Genomic DNA, 21097 nt, shown 5'->3' with positions numbered 1-21097 from the left:
TTACACTGAATTTTGCAGTCAAAAAGAAGAGTGTCTCTTTCTTGAAATGCCTTTCCCAATTCCAAGACCTTTATATCTTGGAACAGGTTCAAAGATTAATTTGAATATAGCACACTTTTTAATTTAGTGTAATAGAGAAGACTTCAGATGCTGGAGGCAGACACCTTTGTTTAAATCCTGCCCTGTTCCACGCATCACTTTATATTATTTGTGAAATCTTGAGTATGTTAATCAGCTATACTGGGCCTGTTTCCTTGTGTATAAAGAGGAGTTAAAAATAGAACCTACTTTATAGGATTGCTTTAGTAATTAAAAATATTAGAACTAGAACTGTGCCTATTATCTGGTAAGGGCTCAACAAATATTAGTTAATACGATTAATTTCCTAAATGACCTATATAGGATTATTATCAAAATGATTGTGAAAATTGTACTAGTAAGAATAGGTAGCACTTACTAAGTTCTTGCTATGTTGTGGGAACTATGCAACTGTGAAATTCACTTAAATGACATGTCTTCTTACAACAACTGCAGGAAATGAATATTATTATCAGTATTTCACAAGTCGAAGTTTAGAGAGTTTAGGTAACATCCTTTCGTTCCCACAGCTAACAGATGGTGGAGCCAAGATACTAACTCACAACCATCTATCACTGACGGCCTGTGCTCTTTCCCTGTTCCATAAAGTAAAATATTTTCTTGCCATTTTATAGTCTTGTGATGAAGTTACTGATTATTTAAAGGATCTGAGCTCTGTTTTATTTTTCTCCAGAATATTTAAAACACCTTTAATGAAATAGTAGGAAGTAAAACTGTAGGCCCAAGGCTGCAGACTTGGCAGTACGGGCCAAGTCTGCCCTACAGATGTGTATATTTGGCTTCTACAGACTTCATACTTGTCTGAATTAATAGCCAACGTTTAAAGCTGGGAGGTTTCATGTTAAGAATAAAGATTACTGACTTCTATTCAGGTTTTAGAAGTTCTGGCAACTCAGGTTCCATGTGCTCACTGAAAAACCGTTGGCTTGCTGCTGAGTGCAGGCTGCCTCCTTCTGACTGGACAGTCTAGTTCGACCATCCTCACTTGTCCACTCACTTATTTTGGTTATCAACCTCTCCCAGGAGGTATTTTAATTTGTGATCTTTCTGTACTGGTGAGAGTGATTTTTCAGTATGGCTTATTTTTCATGCAGAAAAACAATTGAATTAACTTTCCACTTACTTTTCCTAGTGTAAACTTAACTACAGTGTGTCAGCAAAAGCCTCCTCCCCCACTTTGATACCAGAATTGACGTGCTCATCAGAAATATGAGTCTCAGGAAAAAAATTTCATGTCCTCTGCTTGCCTAACACAGGGCTTTCTGATTCTGGATTGAACAAGGATAAACAACCAGCCTTAGAAGCATGTCCCTAAAACAGCACATTTCCTTGACGTCAGATCAGGTTTTCAAGCCATTAGGTCCTTGATTCAGCTAGTATTTAAGATCTTAACACATGAATCATTCATAGAGTGAAGGAAAGAGCCTGCGGAATGTCTTCCTCTGGGGCAGGCATATGGATGAGATGTGGTGTTGGAGGGTGTCCAAGACTCAGATTTCCAGAGAGCTTGGCAAGAATATGGAGAGAGGGATTAAGAAGTAGGAGGTTCTTTTAAAACTTAAGGCATCTGTGTCAGTGGGACAAAAACACTGTCACTTTTGTATTTTCAGCCCTGAAAGTAAGGAAGTTCTGTGGTTGTTTATTCTAGAAATATAGGTGTGCCTCCTTTTAGGGAAAATCAAAACGCAAAAATCCACATTTACAGAGAGAAATTTGAAATTTGTGTCACAAAATACTGTCTTTGAATGATTTTCTACAGACATTCTCTTTCCTTCCTTTTTTTTTTTTTCTTTTTTCTTTTTTTTTTTTTCAGTAAGTAAGCTTCCCTGGGACATTTATGTCATAGTTATGGTTACAAAAATAGTAAGCAGATGAGAAAACTAGGGCTTAGAGAAGTTGGTAAGTTTTCATAGCAGTCTTTGTGAGATCCGAGTTGAACTGATCCTAGTTTCCTTGGTTTAACTGATAGAGTACAAACTAAACACTGCGTTGAATTTCTCCTGCACTTCAAGTCCCGTAACTTCCAGTGCACCATATTTTCACAAAATAGGTTCACCAGAACTAAGGATTTGTAGTTAAGAATCCGAATACAGGTCCACATGAAACTAAGTACTTTTCTATGTGTGGAAGATCTTTTATTTAAAAGTGAAGGAAGGAGATTCTCAAGAATTATTAGTAGCAACATTTTGGCACCTTTATTCACTGAACTGTAGGGAAGTCATTCAAATGAATAGCAGATGTGGAAAGGAAAATAACAATAAGGCTTCTGTAAATGGAAAAGTCCACAATATCTTTCAGACATTTTCTAGAAGACTGAACTTTTGTACCCTCTTTGTTGTTTTAAAATGTGCTCATTTGTTTGGATACATACTTGTAACAAGACAAGTGATATTCATGCCAATATACAAGTGTTTTTCTGAATTCAAGAAAATAGAGCAAAAGGGAAGTTTCACATGAAGTAGTCTTGGTTTCTATGTGCTACTGTAGCATCTTCTCTTTCCCTCTGTGGAGGGAAAAACATCCTTTAATGATAGTATTGAACTGTTTTTGTAATATGACCTATTCAATTGATTTAGAAGTTTGAGGGTCCACTGATGTATGTGAACCCTTAATAAAATTATGATTTAGTAGAAAACAAAAGCTACTTGAATAGCTTATTCTTTAATTAAAAAAATTATTTTAAAAACCTTAGTTGTAAAGGAGAAGGGGGTTCTGACTACTAATTCTTTGAGATATGGCCACTTAGGATCATTCTTATTTCTGAGGGATAGGAGGTAGAGAAAGAGTGGAAAACATGAGCTGATGATGAATAAGTCTCTGTGTAAGCAGCAGTAATCATTTCCATAGCCATGTTTAAATTGCTGCATTATGTTTGCCAAAGATCCAGCTATGGACAGTGGACAGTTTGATGTGTTTGAATTTTTCTTTTTGACTCATGGAAATAAACAGCACCTTGATTCAAGGATAGAAGTTCTCCCACAAAACCAACAGCACGCCAGCAAGGGGTTTGCATTTTTATGTATCCAATGAGCTGAGAGTGAAGACTTTTACAATAAAGAAATAAAGTAGAGTAAATGTAAATAACTAAGTTCATCAGCAAATGATAAATATGAAATATTCTAAGGTTTCAGTCAAAGAAAATACTGTAAATAGGTGACATCTAAGTTTTTAATTTATTGCAAAATAAAAACATTTAACGTATGAATCAGCACAGTTAAAGGTATAAATCTATCTTTTTATTAGATAAGTTATTACACATGTATAATTGCATAAACTGTGTACTTAGGAACATTTTCTTTATTTGTTTTGTGTGGCAACAATGGCCCCAGTTTATCCAGCCATGCTATACCCATTGCTTATACCCTCCATACTGCCTCTGAGATTGGCCATGTGACTTCTTTGACCAAAGGATCACTGTCAATCTTGAGGCAAGGGAGTCTTGGAAAAACAGTTGTAGATTTCTATGCTGTTTTCCTTCTCAGCTTTCACTACTGAAATATGCTCAGGCTAGCTTTCTGAATGATGAGAGACAAATGTCCTAGTCACTGCTGTGACTATAGCCAGCTAACTATCAGATGTTTGAGTAAGCACAGCTGAGACCAGCCCAGCAGAGTTTAGCCTGATTTGCTGACATGAAGGCTTGTAAGCTGAGTAAATGCTTCTTATTTTAAGCCACTGGGTTTTGGGGGTGGTTTTATCATGCAGGATTATTCTGCAGCAGTTAGAAGTACTTTATTTATGGATTGGGTCCAAAGAAGAAAGACATTTATAATAAATGTATTAAGAAAAATAGATATAAATAGCTGTTTATTGCAATTGATACACAAGGTATTTTTTTAAAGTTTCAACATGGAAAATACAGCAATTAGATGGCATTTGAATTCTAGCTATTGTTAAAATATATAATTAGTTGCCCATATTGATAAATGAGATTCTTTACTAGGTAGAATGTTATACATGTTGGATTGCATATCTTGGGTATGTAAGCATCTTTTCTCTGATTGCCTTGTAAATGTAGCATGAATGTGTTTTATATGGTTAATACTGTTCTTTTCATGTGTCTTCATTTTATGCTAGAGTTATCTGCAATTGGATTGATGTCAAAATTGGAACATGTTCAAAATACTTGATATAAAATCAAGGAGAAAGGTGAAAACAGTCTGTAGAGGTAAAACAAGACTTAGGTTTTATATCAAAATATGTCTATCAGTGAACTGTTGTGATACGGATCTACCCAGATGGGCAAATATCAATCCTATAGAAGTAGCAGCCTTCTTGATAATTTCTACTCAAATAACACACTACCAGTTGACAAAAGTCTATTTTGAGAGGAATGTGATGTAAAATGAGCCATATCTTAGTCTTCTTGCAGGTGGAAATTACTGACTGTGAGATGCTTTGGAAATGGGTCACTGGCCTTGAATTTTACTGGCTTAAATAGATATCTTTAAACAGGAAATTTTAGACCTTCCTGATTCAGCGATACTGTGTTCTCATTCTGCTACTATAGCTGGAATGGTTACAGATACCTGTGTTAGCCACATACCCTCAACCTCTTGGCAACCATTGATCTTTTTACTGTCTCTGTGGTTTTGCCTTTTCCAGAATGTCATATAGTTGAAATTATACACTATGTAGCCTTTTCAGACTGGCTTCTTTCACTTAGTAATACGCATTTAAATGTCTTCCATGTCTTTTCATTGGCTATGTAGCTCATGTCTTTTTAGTGCTGAATAATATTCCATTGTCTAGATGTACCACAGTTTATTTATCCATTTACGTAATGAAGTACATCTTCATTGCTTTCAAGTTTTGGCCATTCTGAATAAGTTGCTATAGATATCTATGTGCAGGTATTTGTGTGAATGTATGTTTTTAACTGGGTAGATACCCAGGAGTGTGATTGCTGGATCACATGGTAAGAGTATGTTTAGTTTTGTAAAAAATTACCACACCATATTCCAAAGTGGCTGTGCAATTTTCCATTCCTACCAGCAATGAATTAATATTCCTGTTAATCTATGCCCTCATTAGCATTTGATGTTGTCAGTGTTTTAGATTTTGGCTATTGTAATAGGTGTGTAATAGTATCTCATTGTTGTTTCAATTTGCATTTCCCTGATGACATAAGATGTAGAGCATTTTTTCATGTTTACTTGTAATCTGTATATCTTTTGGTGAGGTGTTTGTTAAGGTCTTTGGTCTATTAAAATCAGGCTGGTCAGGAGAGGCTATAGCTCAGTGGTAGAGTGCATGTTTAGCATGCACATGGTCCCAGGTTCAATCCCCAGTACCTCCATTTAAAATATTAATAACCCTAATTACCTCCCCCACAAAGCAAACAAACAAACAAACAAAATCAGGCTGTTCATTTTCTTACTGTTAAGTTTTGAGAGTTCCTTGTATATTTTGGATAAAGTCCTTTATCAGATATGTCTTTGACAAATACTGTCTCCCTATCTGTGGCTTGTCTTCTTATTCTCTTGACATTATCTTTATCAGAGAAGAAGCTTTTAATTTTAATGAAGTGTAGCTTATTAATTGTTTAGCAGTTATTGTTTCTTTCATGGATTGTGCCTTTGGTGTTGTATGCCATGTACTTTTCACTTTGGAAAAAATTTATGTATCATCCAGTACAGCTCTGAACCAATACGGGGCTCTTTTAAAAATGGCCCCATGGCCTTTCCTTGGTCATTTTCAATGACTAATAGCACCAACTTCATAAGACAGTTCATTTATTTTTGTTTATTGGAAGATTCTTCTTGTGTGTTTTTTCATAATCTAATCCTCCATTTCTCACCATAGAACAACATAAAATGTGTCTGTTTCTTCTTCAGTGTGACCATACCTTCAGTAGTTAAGATGATTCTTCTATCTACATCCCCAAGTCCTTTTATTTTACCTTATGTAGTGAGTTTTCTGTATCCCTCATTATCAGTGTCAGTTCCACTCTGGACACCCTGTTTAAAGATATTCTTCAAATGAGCTAAAGTGAAGAATCTGTGTGGTTTGATCACTGCAGAATGCTGGATGTCTGCTTCTCTTAATCTAGTCTCTCTTTTTCCATCATGCTTCACCGTTCCTTCAGCGCTAGCCAATGCTTCCTCTGTAGTCTCACATTTCCTTCTCTTCAACACTTTCACTGCTTATTAAATATTGGTTGTATGATTGGTAAAACTTTCAACACTATTTGTGCAGTTTAAATAAAGTTGTGATTGACTAAGATCACTCAGGTAATAAGTGTTGGAGTAATGTCTCAGATCCATGTCTCTATTCTAAGCAGACTTCACTTTATACCACAAAATAGTATAGAATAATGGTGTTTAAACAAAAGGACTTAGTAAGGTTCTATAAGATAGTATTTTTTAAGGCAGGACCCAACTTTTATCCTCATTATATTCAGCACCAAGTATTTTTTTTAAAACTATTTTGTGTCCAATAAATTGTTTTTAAAGGAATTTAAATGTAAAGAAGAAGGAAAATCACTTGAGCCTTTAACCAGAGTTTACTATTCTATTCCTATGTCTTCAGTTTGCCAGGCAAACAAATTCAGTGATTAAAGCAATTCAGTGATTGAAGTTAAGCGATGGGAAATATTGAGGACTATGGTAAAATACAAAGCTGATGTTCTGTTTAAAGATATTCACGTATAAATTTTTTAAATAAAATTTCTACCAAAGAAAATATATCTTCAGACCAATATTGATTCTCATTGTTTTTAATTCTTGCTTCAAATTAGCCTAAATTAGAAGCAGCTTTGACTGGAGATAGCCAAAACTGCCACAGAATTTTTCTTTTTTTCTTTTTTGTTTTAATGGAAGTATAGCTGATTTACAATGTTGTGTTAGTTTCTGGTGTACATCATGTGATTCAGTTATACATATATATTCTTTTTTATTATAGGTTATTACAAGATACTGAATATAAAAATGATACAAATGAACTTATTTACAAAATGGAAACAAACTCACTGACATGGAAAACAAACTTATGGTTACTGGGATGGGGGGAAGGGAAAAATGAGGAGTTTTGTATTAGCAGATAACAAACTACTATATATGAAATAGATAAACAGCAAGGTCCTGCTGTGTAGCACAGAATTTTTATTTTATATGCAATCTTATATTTCTTTTAGTTCAAGCTGAAATTAATTAGAGTTGTCCATTCCACAGATGCTTGATGACAGGAAAAAATAGCCTATTTGAACAGAGAACACAAGGAAAAGAAAAAATATAAAAGCCTGTTGTCTTGGTATTTTCTTAGAATGATAATGGGAGAAAATCTAGAGAGAAAAGGATAGAAGGGAAATTTTCTGCCCTGCAGTCTTCACGAATTCTTACTTTGTTCAGCATCAAGTTGAGACTTCTCTGGAGGACTTTCAAAACCCCGTGTAAAGGAAAGCAGCTAATATTATTGCTGAGATCCAGAACTAAAGACTTACAAGAGAAACCAGTTCATAAAAGGGATATCAGGTACATGGTAAGGCTGCTACCACTGTCCACACAATTGATACTGGAGAGTGTCATGGCAGAAATGGAACTTTGATCAGAGTACTCTTTCTAAATTGAGCCCCTTCTTAGGTCTCAGAATTCTTCTCCATATAGGAAATACTACTATTTGGGTTTTACATGGCTAAGATCAAATTCTGCCTGGAGAAGAGAGGGAGGGAGAGAGAGAAAAATTCAGTTTTCTAGATGATAACATAGAGCTTAGTACACACTGACATAGCCAATAGAGTAAAACAAGTGAAACCTGATTTAGTGACAGAAACAGCTCACCTTGGATATGGGTCTTTTAAGATTCATGGCTACATGCTTAGTTTTTATGTCTTCTCTCCTAAATCTAGCCCTTATATATTAACTGCAACATTCTCCTGTCTGGCCTCCTGGAATCAAGTCTCTTGCTTCCTGCCTATCCCACATATGTACTAGAGGAATCTACCATAAACTCCACTTGCATCATCTCACTCCCTTCTTCAAACAGTAAATTGTTATTTTCTAATATAGCCAACAACTCTTTGTCTATTCACTTTATTTATTAAAATAGAAAGTATTTTAGTTTAGTAATTTGGGGAAACACTCAGTTTCCCTGTTGTTGTATTTCTTAGAAAATGAGTCCCTATGCACATAGCATGGGGGCAATGGTGTTTTATAAAATAAATCAGTGTGGGAAATCTTGCCATAATGCAGGCATAAACATACTCACTTTATGGAGCATTTCCTGATCACAGACAGCCTGATAAGAAATAGAATTGCACAGGCTGATAACAAAAATGCAGCCAAGAATAAAGACTCTGGAGTGATGCAGTAGGATGGGATCCGTATTTTTGTTTGCAGTGCTACCATTCTTAATTCATGACTTGCCTATTGTAATTACCTAAGCAGATTTAGTTTTGATTTTCTTTATTATTTCCTGTTTTTCTCTGATGCTTTAAGAATGGCTTCCAAAGCCCTGTTTATATTTCTAAATTAATGGTTTGTGTAGGGGAATAGGACCTAGCAGTGAAAGGAGAAAGTAATCACTCAAAAATGAGTCCGTAAATGAATTTCAGAGTAATGTTTGCTGACAAAATTGTGTTGTGATTTTCTTTTCTCCTAGTTTTCCATCCGTAGATAACAATGCCCTACGTTTGTTTTTATGGTCTTTACCTTGTCTTTTATAGGGTCTGATAAGCAATTTAAGGTCCGAAAATAAAAATCAACTTTTTGCATTTCTGGGATGATATTAGGACTTTGTGGTTGTTTGCACAGTTCCACTTAAAGATCACATTCTTGAACATATCGATGAATAAAAATGTCTTCTTTCTGCCTAAGCAGCCAAAATAAACCTGCAAATGCCGAACTGTAGAGTATGCCAGGGAAGGGTATCACACAATTCTGGCCTCTAAGTGAAAATACATGTGAACACAAGTGCATTCTCTAATACAGGGAAACATGCAAAGCAATTACATGGAGATGTGAAGGTGGTCAGCCTGATACTGTGGATGTAGAGAATGGACTTTGATACCAAGAACACATGGTGCCCAAGTCTGATGGGCAGGATCATGCCCCCCAAAGACATCTATGCTCTAATCCTCATAACCAGTGAATATATCCCTGGTTGTGATTAAGGGTAGGGACCTTAAAATGAGGAGATTATCTTGGATTACATAATTGGACTTGACCTAATCACATGAGTCCTTGAAAGTAGAAGAGGGGAAAAGAAGGGCTTTGAGGATAAATGAAAATGGCCATAAGCCAATCAATGTGGTAGCTTCTAGAACCTGGGAATGACCCTCACTTTACAAGCAGCAAGAAACATGGACCTCAGTCCCACAGTGATAAGAAACTGAATTTAGCCAGCAGCCCCAATAAGTAGGAAAAGGATCCTTCCCTGGAGCTTCCAGGAAGGAATTCAGCCTGCTGAATTTGAAGGTTCAGACCCTTCAAACCTACAGCAGTGTAAGAGAATTTGTTTGTGTTGTTTTAAGCTACTGTTTGTGGTAATTTGTTGTGGTAGGAATAGAAAACAAATGCACCAGACGACACGAGGAAAGCACATTTGAAGGATACAAGGGTAATAAACTGTAGCAAGGATTAATATAGGCAGAGACTAGGTTCCTGAAACCCTAGAAGCAGATGCAGCTTGTATTTGCCCCTATTTTCTTGAGAAAGCCTATGTCATATGCACTCTCTACACATCTCTATTGCTGGTTTTCAAGTGCAGGCAACAGGACTTCTGGGAGAGTTTCCACGGGGGGCTTGTGACCAGCAACTATTTTTGTCCACATTCTGAGACTTTTTTCTTTTTTTGGTATATTGACATTTTCCTGTTTCTAACAGAGTGGCAATTGTAGTTGAATTGTGAATATTTCAAATTCATGAAAAAGTCAAAGTCATTACCAGAAACAATTTCTCCCATAATTGAACTGTGAAACAAAATTAGTAATAAATAGTAAAATATTGATCTTCTTCTTGTATACCCATTTTTGAATTCATATTCCATTGTTCAACTGTTTCATGTTTGTGATATTTTGTCTCACATCTGCTTAGAAGAATATCAAAAGCCACATTAACTTCTACACGTTAATGATATTATAGCAAATATTTACATATCTACTAGTAAATATTTAATTCATCTTTACAGGCCTTGAACTGGAACTCTAGATTTATTTAACATTTTCCTTTCATTATAACCCAAAGACCCAATCAATTCATTTAAATGTATCTGTTGAACTGTCATTGAGTGCTTACTAGGTTGTTTGCATGCAGCTAGAATACACCAGACAAAGTATGGAAGTTCTCACAGTCCTTTCAGGGAGTCATAGCAGTCAACAGTTGGGGAGCTTCCTGTTGAGCCAGAGAACCTGTTAGGATAGTCAGTGCTGGTCGTTGGCAACCCTTCTCCATCAGCTAGTGATATACTTGATTTATATGGGACTAGAAATTTCTTGAGAAAAATCTTGAATTGTGATCTCACAACAGGTGACATACCTGTCACCTTAGTTGAATTGGGATGAGGAGCTAAGTTGTAGAGATTTGACTGAAAACTTCTAGAACAAAATACTCCTTGGAGAAATGGTGGCTAAACAGAAATTCCAGAGTGACCAACAGGGGCTGAGAATTAGAGGGGAAGAATATGAGGCTCCTAGGAGACCCACGACACGCAGAATGCTGAGGAGCATAGCTGTTAAGAGTAGGAGATCCAGAGACAGACTGCCTGGGCTCACATCCTGGTTCTGTTACTTGGTGCTGGGTATCCTTGTGTAAGTTACTTCTGTGTGCTTCAGTTTCCTCAAGTGCAGAATGGAAATAATAACTATCTATTTTAGAGAGCTTCTGTAGAGATGAAGTGAGTCACTACATCTAAAGTACTCAGAAAATTTCAGACATGTGTTTAACATTCAGTAAATGTAGCTATTATTAATATCCTCAGGATGAAGGACAGTGGGGCTTTTCTAAAGGAGAAGAAAACAAAAGAAAGAGAAGCTGCTTTTCTATTTGCAGATGAGAGGCAAGCCTTGGAGACCCAGTGGCTTGGAGATGAGAGATGGAAGGGAAGACAGGGCCAGTCTGGCACACACTGGCAAGAACTAACTCAGAGAAACTGAACAGCCGTTGAGAGCAGGTGTTTAGAAGCACAAGCCAGGGGAGCATCAGTGATCAGGCATGGGGACTGAGGTTGGTGGCATGCTGGACTGCCCTGAGGAGATGACAGGCGGTGATCCCAGCAGTGCATGGCCTGGAGCAGAGTGACCTGAGAGACTACTACCAGAAAGGCGTCTAGTAGAAGGCTGTCTGAGCAGGTTTACAGCAAAGATGGTGATTTTGCCTGTCACGAGAGCCCCTGCAGGACTGTCTCCTGCCATGGGGATTCCCGGAGATTTTAGAGGGAGGAGAAGACGTGTAAAGGGGAGAGGGGGCAGAGGTTTGGCAGTGAGGAGGTAGGAAAGGGCTTTCAAACCAATATGTCTGTGTCTTTTAATATCATCTTAAGTGTACGCACAATTTGTTGAGATTTGGGGAACCTTCAGGTTGCACAAACTGCATTTTTTTACAATGTGATAGATCCTGTAACAGAAGGATCATGTGGGAGCCCAGAGGAGAGAGTAGATTTGGCCTGAACACACTGAAAAGCTTGAACTGCTGAAATGAAGAAATAATTTGGAGAAAATTTAAAATACAATGTGCTAAGGCTATGAGTAAGAGGGAAATTTAATTAATTTCCTTTTTCGCATTCTAGTTATGTTAGTATTTCAGCTTATAATTGTGTGTGCCTTTGTGTTGGGTGCTGTATAATGAAATAATATTGCATTGACCTTTGCCCTCTCATTCTTTACAGATTCTGCTGGTAGTTTCTGTCAGTCATTTACATTTATTGTGCATACTTTGTATACCTGACCGTTAAAAAACAGATGGTTTGCACATTGAAAACCCACCTATTTCTCCTTCAGAGAGCAACTTTCCAAATTGTTGTAGCATGCAGGAAGAAAATGTCACAAATCACCTATGAAAGTTGCACAAATATACGTGCAGGTCACTGCAATGAAGCAAACTATGTGCGCAGTAGTCAAGGGCATATGTGACTTATGCATACTTAAGTGTGTGTCTTGTTTTACACTTGGCCTCTACTCCCATAATATAAAACAGCGCCAAAGGAACTTGTAGTCCTAGTAGTGTTAGCATTTAGTGTCAATGTATAAAAGCTTCATTTTGGAGTTAGTTGGTCAATGGCATAGACATAAAATACATTGTTGAAGTCAGATTTAACAAAATTCACTTCACATTTTGCTACAGTAATTGATCATCGTCTGAATGGGAAAGAACTCAGATGTCAGATGCTTTAACCTTTCTCCCAATGCACAAAACCTTTCTACAATATCCCTGAGAGATTACATCCGGAATCTGTTTGCCACTTGCAATGTCATTGACACTTCTTTAGTATTCTTCGTTAGTTCCTGGGTTTTTTTTTCCCCATCTCCTAAATAACATGTATTCAGAGTTATCTACTTACTCATTCTCATTCCTTTTCCTTTTCTGCCCCTCTTCCCCTTTCTTCTTTATTCTCCTGTCCTGTAGTCTTCAAATAGCAACTATAAATATGACTTCTAATACACAATTCTGTTCTTGATTCTCAAGCCCTGGTCATAAATTTTCAGCTGTTTGATACATCTTTTCCGCTAGATGTCCTGCTAGAACCACAGCTGACTACCACCTAGCTCCTGGATTCCCTGTTTTGGTTTGTGGCAATACCTTACTCTGGGTTCAAAACCCCAGGTATTTCTAAGTTTTTCCTCTTCCTCACTCCCTATACCAAGTTAGGAGAGAGGAAAGAATGAACTGGGAACTTGAAGAATTTTGTCTTGGTTTTAGGCACCCTAATTAATAGGTTTTGGAACCACTGAACAATTCATTTAATTGCTTTAGGCCTCAATTTATCTAACAAATGAGCTGACTGGAATAGATAATTTCTAAAGTTCTTTCTGGTTTTGTCATTCTGTTTCTATGTATAATTCCAAATCCCATCAGTTCTTTTGCATCAATTTTTGTTGCCTCTATTTCCTTTTCTTTATTTCTACCTTCATCTCTACTGATTCCAGTCCCACTGCCTCATCTAGATTTTTATCTCCTCACTGGACTTTCCTCATTTAGCTTTTTCTTTAACTTATCTTTCCAATACATTATTTAAGTAATTGCCAGGGTAGTTTTCCTCAAACATAATTATGGTGATGACATGTTTTGTTCACTAACCTGCAGTGACTCACTGTGTCCTAAGATTAAAATCCAAACCATGGTCTGACTATAAACTATAGCTTCATCTCCTCCTGTCCTCTCTTATTTACCTACAGTTCTAGGGTCATTTGAACTACGGGATCTTCCTGTACGTATTTTGTTTTCTAGGCTGTGCTCCTTTGCTCAGTCTCTTTCCTCTGCTTGGAATTCTTTTTCTTTCCATTTCTCTATTTCCACATCCTGTTATTGCTTAAATTCAACAGAAAAGACTTCCAATGAGCCTTCTATATAAATTGGGCTAGAAAAGCTAACTATTATAACAAACCTCCAAATCCTAATGACACAAGCTAACACCCACATTCCATTGGCCAGAAGTTAAATGATAGGCTGAAAACAGTCTCACTGTGTGCCCAGAAAGGAAAGGAAAGGAAAGGAGTTTTGTTACACGCACTAATCTTTGAACTTTCCTTCCCTCAAAAAAGCCAGAAATAATTTCTCTTTTTTGAAAACATTCAAATTTTTTTATGCCAAAAAGATTCTGTAACTCCATTATATCATAATTTTTGAGAGTCAATATTTCTAGACATTCATCCAATTTGACCGTATTTTCAAATGAGTTCTCATAGGCTGAGATATAATATTCTCATATATTTTGAAATTTCCTCCTTGTCTGGTTTTACACATCCCTTTTCATCTCCAAATTTGTTAATGTTCTTCATCTTATTTGCTTGTTTATATTTGTCAATTGTTTATCTATTTTATGTTTATCTTTTCCAAAGACCAAGATCTTAGATTTGTTTTTATATTTTGTCTCTCAGTTATCTTGGTAATTTCTCTTACCTTTGTTATCTATTTCTTCCTTATATATTAGGAGTTCTTTTTCCCCTTTATTCTAAATTCTTAAGTTTTTAATCTGTTTAACTTAAATAAAATAATTTAAGTTTAATAATTGCTCCTGATTAGAGCTTTGTTCTGTGCCCTAACTATACCAGTGTTACTTGCTACATATTTTACGTTGGGTAAATGCTGTAACAGTTCCAAGCTTCACTTTCTGTGAATGCAAATGGGAATAAAATATTACTCACGTCATAGGTTTGTTGCGAGAATCACATGAGCTTATGCATGGAATGAACTTAGCACAAGTCCCTGTCACGTTTAAGTGCTCAGTAAGTGTTGGCGCTTACTGGGTTTATAACTTTTGGTGTTTTCCAGTCTGTAGTACTCATTTGTGCTCCTTGTTTGGCTCAGTATTTATTTAGGAATGAGTTGCGAACTTTTTATATTATTGGAGTACTTTGTTTAAAGTTAAAAAAATTTACAAGATTTTCATTACGCTTTGAGAGTGTATTCTGAACAATTTCTGCTTTGGAGAACTTCTGTTCTCTTCATGTCCTAGGTTATTGCCACTTTTAAAACAAAGTTCCTGTTTATCTTCTGTCTTGATGTGAATTTTAATACATATCAAATTTTCTGGGTCCTTACTTATTTTTATTCAAGTATTTTGGCATGAATTGATGTGAGGTATCAAAGTTTCCTACTATAATGATGATTTAGTTAAAAATTATTTATATGGATTTTTGTCCTTTGTATTTTGATTCTTTGTCAATTGGCACATACATCTGATAATCAATATGACTGTGTTTAGGTTGCTTCTTTTACAAAGACGATATAATCCTCTTTGCATTGTTAATAATTTTTATCTTAAATTCTACTTTGGCTGATACGAATATTGCCACTTCTGTTGCCATTTTGTTTGCGTTTACCGATATATCTTAGCCTATCCTTTATTTATAACCTTTCCAAGTCATCTTGTTTTAAGTTTGTCTCTTGTAAACAGCATATTGTTGAATGTCGTTTTCTATTCCAATCTGAGAGTCTTTGCCTTTTAATTGGGGAGCTCAGCACATTTACATACATTGTCATAACTGATATGTTTGGTCTTACTTCTGTCATCTTGTTTTATAGATTCTATTTTCTGTGCCTCCTTGCCATTTTCTATGTTTCCTCTCTTGATATCTGGACCATATTTTGTTTGCTTTTGTCTTTTAAGGAGATTTAAATCTGTTTTAAATTCTACCAATTATGTCTTTATCTTATACAGACTTAAATCAATATTATTCTAATTATGATACTGAAAAACAAAATATACCTTTGGTCCCATCTCCACAGACCATGTTTTTACTTTTCCTATATCCCTAAGCCAACTCGTAGTTTATGATGTAAGCTCTTCTCTTCTTTTTTGTGTATGTATGTGTGTGTGTGTGTGTGTGTTTATTTATTTTTAGGGAAAAGGATCTATCAAATACTTCTGGTACATCATCAGATTAAACTCTTTCCTGATAAGCATCTTCTCACTTTGTGACACTGGAGGGAATTAAGAGAGGTGATGAGTCAAGGCTATGTCTGTTCAAGTTCAGAACCAATTTGGTGAAATCTGTGACTAAACTTCAGCTCTGCTGTCTGACTTCCGTTCTCAGGCACACGAACCCTTTTCCTACCATTCTGTCTTTGACATTGGCTTCCCCTGTTCCTTCACAACTCCGTTAAATGTTATCTCCTCAGAAAGCCCCTTTTTAAACTAACCAAATGAAAGTATATCTCAGCACCTGTTATTCTCTTTCTTAGCTCTCTGTTTTCCTTCATAGCATCTATCATAACATTTTATAGATTAACTCATTTGTTTGCTTATTCCATATCTGTAACTTTGATTAGGCTGTAAACTCCATAAGGACAAGAACCATATCTATTTTATTTACCACAGTATACCCTACTTCTAGCAAAGTACCTGGTATACTGGGTCCTCGGGAAATATTTGTTGAATAAATGAATGAATTATGGGTAACACATGGCAGTGTAAGATACTGTTTATAGTTTTATTTTTCTCAACAGAGTTTCTTTTTGAGCCAAATAACACAAACTCTTGCTGCGTCTAATACAGTACTTAGGCATCCTGAACTATGTAATCCTTATCCCTACGAGCTTCTTGGAAACTAGATAGTTCACAAACACATTTTAGCTCTGGTTTTAATGGCAGTAATGCTACCTATGCCCATCAGTTCCAGCCATGCATATACTGCATGGATAAGTCCATGGCTGCTGTGGATCTGCCATCTCCTGGAGATATCCTCAGGGTGCCAAGACATTTGTGAGACACTGAGGTCTTTCACTGCCATACTGGATGTTAACATGGTAATAGCAAGAGTCTCATTTTGCGGAACTCTTGGGTGTTTCTCACTGCAGTGAAAAGAAGGTGTAAGTCTTCTCCTCTAGGACAAGCTTTGTCATGGGCCCAGCAGCAACATTCTGGTCACCCCAAATGCCTCAGATCCTTTATGAAAAAAGTTTCCTGTCTTTACTTATATGATTAGCTCAAGAGCCATTCAGGGGCATTGAGTGTGGAGTGGACATCAATCTGACTTTTCCGCTTATTATCTCTACCTGTCTATGGACTACATGGAGCAAAATATCCTTCAGTTACAGGAAGATCAGGTCTTCCTCAATTTTGCTCAGATGTGAATGTGAGGCTTAAGATAAGATCTTTAATATATATGAGATAAGGGTCAATGAAATATTACAGTTAAACATTTATGTAAGTTATCCTAGGTCTTCTCTGAAAAGATTCTTTTATTCTCATCTCAGAAATAGCTTTATTCTAAGATTTAGCTGTAAGAAAAACAGAAAACAAAAACTTTATGTATTGTGATAGCAGATGAGTTTCTAATGAAGAAAGTTGACTAGTAGGTGACGAACTGAAACCACCGAATTTTTAAGTCACTGTCTGAAAATCAGTCTTTGACCTCTTATGAGTCTACCTTGAAACCTACAATATTCCAGCTAGAGAGAGGTCTTTAATCCTCACTGGTCCAGGGGCTCAGAAAACTATAGCCAAATCAGACAGTGGGAAGGGGAGTAGAGGGAAAGAAGTGTCTACTGAATGGATTCTTTTCTCTGTTTTCACTCTTCTTCAGCAGGGACACTTATCTTCCCTTACACTAGACAACTTATGGTAGAAATTTGTACTTCTGTAGTGGGGTCTGTGGAAAGAAAGCCCTGGACTTATTTCTGCTTTCCTCCCAGGAACAAGGCAAGTGGAAGTTCTCCTGCCTGTGCTAAATAATCATAGATATAGCCACCACTTACACACAGAGAAAGCCTTTTTACTGGCAAAGCAGTCCCCTCCAGTAAAGTGTTGTGGTGTATTGTGGGAGCCAGGATTTCCCTTCAGGGCATGGGGAATTTTGTAGAAATGAAGGGCAGTTTAGCATCTCTTGCTTGCGGGGGGAAAAAAACCCAAACACTCCTGTGTTTCTTGGGCATAATGATGACTAACAGTTGGAAAGTGCTTAATTTCCTTAACTGAAGGAAGAAGCAAATGGGGTAATCAGTAAAAGATAGAGGATGAGAAAAAGACATATAGGTAGTCTTCTTTGAAAGAATGGGCCAGTTGAAGGGTTAAATAGATTGTCATTGTAGTTACTAAACACCATCCATAATGAAGAGAATTAACGGGGAACTAATTAGGGAAGTTCCCATGAAATAAGATAATGTGGACCTAAAACTGTAGAGAGCATCTGGTCAAACTTCTTTCATTTTGCAGATGAAGGAACAGAGTCCCAGAAAGGAGAACTGTAAGTCACATAATTAGTTATTGGCAGAACCAACACCAGAATGAAACTGTTTTGACTCCTTTTGTAGTCCTTTTCTTCCTGAAACCTGACCAAACCAAAATAATTCACTAAGTATGCTTCTCTCCAAGCAATTGTTATATTTTAATTGTTTACTGTTGAGTTTTCATCTTTTCAGTTAAACTGTTTGTTCCTGTAGGGTGGGACTTAAAACATTGTCTCTTGGATATAGCACAAGATCAGATACATATAGAACACAATAAATGCTTATTATGTGTGGCAATGAACGAAATAGCGAATGGTCTTTGCAATTGAATTGATAATATTCCTTTTTTGTCCAAGTTTCAGAATTTTCTGACCTGCAGATTTGTTCCTTTTGAAGTGGAAAATAACTGTAAAGAGTAATAATAAATGCAGCCAAGTCTAGATTGTACATAGGTAGATTTATGTGCTGTTTCTTTGTGTAATTGACTCCCCAGTATCTCCTCATATATTTAGAACACTTTGGAGCAGGAAAGGGATCTCTCTTTGATTTATAACTAAGCTTTCCAGTTTAATCTTTTAGTATCCTCACACAGCTTCTTTCACCTCATTTTGAGTGTAATGATGGTTCATTTAACAACCTATAAGGATTGAATCTGAGAGTCTTAAGATTCTAGGATAACCCTAAAGGAAGCTCAGTGGTTAATTCTCTTAACAAAGTTGCTAATTCTGACACAAATCACTATCTTTTATTTCCCCCAAAGGAAAAGATTGCAACTGTGGTTAAAAGGTAATACTCTTTTCCATTTGGGGCCAGATAAAAATCCAAGGCCTTTTTAAGGTGGGTTACATGGCCTTCTAAGGGTTATCTGAAGTATGCCATGGAAAGACACATCGTAGTTTGGGAATGAGAGGTGCCTTATATTGGGTGTGAGGTTTAGTAAGGAATATTCTAGGCTTCCAGGAGTCCTTGAAGTTCACACTGGCTTTGTCCTCTCTCTCTTCATTGTACTTAATCACTGCTTGCATCGACTGGACTGGGGATGCTTTATGTTAGGGTAGAGGTTTTTACTTCAGTGCCTGCCCTTTTGTAACTTTTGGGTCTGTAAATTAGACATCTTTTACAAGCCGTTTGGTTTTATAAACTGTTCTGTAATTGTTTAGGAAGACCAAAAAGATTTAGTTCAGACATTGACCAGCACTATATATATGTTTGTGTGTGTGTGTATATATGTGTATGTATATGGCATATGTTAGTATTTTGAACAGGTAAGGATTGTAACTCAAGCTACAAAGGTTTTACACCTCAGATAGCATCTTTATCATTTTAGAAAGATGGTAAAATTTCATTTATGCAATGTTAATTTCATTGGAGTTAGGGAATTTCTTTTCTTTGGGGAAATACTATAAATAAGACACTTTAGAAAACTTTCTTTTACATTGTCAACAAAAAATTGTTGGTTTGTGGCCCTGTAGGAAGCTGACTTGAGCCCACATATTTGCATAGGATTGTATGAAGGTAGTAAAGTGATTCCTATTTCAGAGTAGCTGTGGTATTCTATGCCAGATTACTTCAGGTAAGAGAGGATCCAGAATTTGTGGGGCCACCATAAACTTTTGTAATGTGTTCCTCTTTAAAAAAAATGACACGAATTTAAAGATGGGAAATTCTTGTGGCTGCTCCAGTGCCCCTGCCCACACTTAGTGTAACACATAGCAACAGAGAATTGAAATTGGAGCGAGGCAACAGTCTTACTGAATTTGAATTAAAAATATCTTCCAAAAATATTACAAAAACAAAATTACATACTGCTAGAGACCCTCCCAAGAACTTGGAAGTGGCCCGTGCAAGTTTGGGCTCCTAAACTGCTGTAGCTTAAAATGGTGAAAGCATTTTGATTTCATAATCTGTCCCTACCTTACAAATCCTTATTGGGGACATATTATGTACAATGGAAGAAGCAAATACAAGTGTAAGATTCTTTTCTGCCTTTAAGGGGCTTGAATGTTTACAGAAACTGTGAGTCCTGTAAGCCCATGGGGACCCACCTGCTTCTTTCATCTTTCATAGTTTAGCCTGGGTTTGGGTACCCAACATCTGATGATTAAAATGAAGAGTATAATAATAAATGTCAGAGAACTTCTATATGTATGTATTTTACATATTTATAAAATTTATTAAGTAAAATATAAAAGTCTGTCTTACTATGTATACATATATGTATATCTATGGTCAATATATATTCTGTGTGCTATATATACTGTATATGCTGTATACTATACACATATAGTAAGAAGATATATAAGTAAGAAGTAAGATCTTACTGCATATTGCACATAGTATCTTCTAGATACTGGAGTAAGTACATATAGACTATAGACTATGTACTTATATATAGTAAGAAGGTATATATAGTAGAAGATAAAGACTTTTATATTTTATTTTATAAATTAAAAAATTATTTCACACATGTTATTAATATGTAAAACATATGTGTAAAAACAAAACCTTTCTCCCTATATACACATATGTACATGTTTATATATATTTATGTATATGAATGTATATATTTATATAATAAAAATATATATATATATAGTAAGAAGAAAAAGGCTGTACAAAGTGTGACGGCACTACACTGTCCTCCCTACAGGAATTTTCTGTAGGTCACAGTTGGGCCTTGGCCTGTGCCTCTTTGATGGACAGCCAAGTTAGATGCCAGTTTCTCAGGTAGATGGTGCCTGTTTCAGACTGGTCACTAGAGAGATCATAATAAAACCGTTCTCATTACCATAAAAACCTATCTAAATCATCTGAAAGTGAACAAATGTAGAAGCTAACACCTGTGAGGTAACAATAGAAGATTCTTATGGCTTTGACATCTCCAAATAGCTCCAAATTGTGGCCCAGGGTCTCTCTCTTTCCTGATGCACATCTGTTTTCAATAAGTAGACAGTTCTGTTCTCTGTCAGTGCTTGAAGAACTGTGATGAACTGATTTTTGTTAAGTTACCTGTGTATGTGTACAACTGTAGAAAAGAAAATAAGAAACTGGTAAAATTCTGGTTGATTTTGAGCATCCAAGCTGCAAAAGAGAAAATTTATGTCCACAGGTTAAGACATTTTGACATAAGCATAAAACATATGTAAGTTAGTAACAAGGAGGAAAAACTAAAACTA

General features: G+C 36.2%; 1 long non-coding RNA gene across 1 annotated transcript in view; it reads left to right on the top strand.

The window, feature by feature from the left end:
* The window catches only part of LOC116663630, a 146237-nt gene that overhangs the window by 31483 nt on the left and 93657 nt on the right, over positions 1–21097 (top strand). The window lies entirely within an intron of this gene.

This window comes from Camelus ferus, chromosome 5 (genome assembly GCF_009834535.1).
Source record: "Camelus ferus isolate YT-003-E chromosome 5, BCGSAC_Cfer_1.0, whole genome shotgun sequence".
Taxonomy (NCBI): Eukaryota; Metazoa; Chordata; class Mammalia; order Artiodactyla; family Camelidae; genus Camelus; species Camelus ferus.
This window is presented reverse-complemented; position numbering and strand designations above follow the sequence as displayed.